This window comes from Chrysochloris asiatica, unplaced genomic scaffold, assembly GCF_000296735.1.
Source record: "Chrysochloris asiatica unplaced genomic scaffold, ChrAsi1.0 scaffold00210, whole genome shotgun sequence".
Classification (NCBI taxonomy): Eukaryota; Metazoa; Chordata; class Mammalia; order Afrosoricida; family Chrysochloridae; genus Chrysochloris; species Chrysochloris asiatica.
The window spans coordinates 2,716,712-2,718,704 of NW_006408728.1; the positions used below are offsets into that span (position 1 = coordinate 2,716,712).

The window sequence follows — 1,993 nt, forward strand, 5'->3', positions numbered from 1 at the left end:
CACACTCATGCCTGTGTTTATACTCCACGCAAAAAAAAAACAAAAAACAAAACCTTTATTAAAATACTAAGTTTATTTCACATGTATATTTTGGTCTGCCCACCATTTCCATGTGTCTGACCACTTCTACTACTATGTCCTATCATAACATTCCATACATACTTAGAACCAAGCTAAGGGTGGAGTTCCATCTTTAAAAACTAAACAGGCATTTTGGACAACACATTCTTGGCAAAGGAAACTAGACAACATTTATCAGACATGGTAGGGAAAGTTCTCACTCTGCATTATAAAAAAAGGACAGCCAGATGTCAACTGTTACAGAAAGGAAATAAGACGGAAAATTTTAACAAACTGTTTTCTTAAAGAGACTTCCACCACTGCCAGAGATCTTGAATAGCCTCTTGGTCTCTCATCCGGAAACAATTCTTCACATAATTGATGAATTTGGCTTCTATCTTTGGAAGGGAACCACCTCTTTCTATACTTTCTTGCATTTTTGCTTTAATATCTTCTACAGAACTAGATCCTTTCAGTGTTTTAGGTATATTTTCCTGTCTTTTGAAGGATTCTTGACCTTTTGATCTTGGTGTTGGTGGTTTTGAGTCTTTTCCATTCTATTTTGATTTTTTGTGCATTTTTAGTTAGAGTGTCCCATATTTCTTCACTGGAAATTTTCTTCAGTTTGATTATCATCAAAATCATCATCATCATCATCATCTTCATCTACAGCAAAGCTTTACTTTTTTCTGTGGAACCTTGTTACCACTTGCAGGGGCAGACCGCTTTCCTGATAAACTTAAGAGTTTCACGTCTTTTTCTTCATCACCTGACTCTGTCTCTTCCTCTACAGCTACTAAGTGCTGTCCACTAATAGAGCCACACTTCAACCATAAGACCACTGGTGGCATTATTTCAAAGCCCCCAAGGGAAACCTTTGTCTGTACAGACATTTTCAAGGTAGTCAGTGTGACTTTAATTGGGCTACCTTCATAATCCATTGCCTCTGCTTCAACAATGGGCAGTTCATCCTTGGTATCAGCCCCTAAACTGACCATTCTTAATGATAACTGATGCTCATTTTCATCATTATCCACCTTAATGTGATCATTTTCATCAGCTTTTAGTTCACAAACAAAGAGATAGTTTGGGGGCCTTAGAGGTCTCCTGTTCATATCCATCGACTCCTCCATGGGATGATGGTGCACACTTAGGTGATAGAGAAGAAGGATGGAGAGAACTGAGTTTGCTGCTACTGAAAACAGCCACGCAGGATGGAATCACACCAGGGACCCCGAGAAATCATTTTGCAAGTCACTTCAATCTGAATTCTGCCCTTTCCATTGCGCTGGAATGAATGTCAGTGAGATCACCAGTTACTGAAGTCAATGAATGTTACTGAAGTTGATGAATATGTATTATAAGCCTTTTACTTGAACTGAGAGGGAACATAGGTACCAAAGAATCTGAGCTGAAATCATGGCCTTCCTTGCTGGCTGTGTGAGTCTGGGAAAGTTAATTGTTTAATATTTATTTATTTTCATCTATAAAAATGGAAATTTTAGAGAATTATTTTGGCAAATAAAATGTGTGAAATGGTGCTTGGTTTGGTTTCTTTCATAAAATATATGTTGAATGACATCAGTTTTAGTTGTAACTATTTTCATCCCTCCTCTCTTAATGGAAGACAATTCTCTAGAGTTCTATCACATTTCTGCACAGCTTGAGCACAGAGGCACTGAAAGCCTTTAGTTAGAGATTATATTTTCTAGGATTTTTTTTTTTTTTTTGGTAACTGATATCTTCTTAAAGGATAGAGACTTCCTTCATAAAGAGAGAGTAGATTTATTTGATGTGCAGCAGAATAAAGATTAGTCACTTCCTAGACAAAAGTTTGGCAGTTTTGTTTGAAATCTGTGATAAAAGATTGGATTTTTCTAAGTTGAAAGACTAATAACTCATCTGCCAGTTTGTTGTACTTTCACGGCTTACA

General features: G+C 36.8%; 1 pseudogene; it reads right to left on the bottom strand.

The window, feature by feature from the left end:
- Window positions 1–362: 362 nt before the first annotated feature.
- On the bottom strand, window positions 363–1,193 carry LOC102825047 (annotated as a pseudogene).
- Window positions 1,194–1,993: the final 800 nt, after the last annotated feature.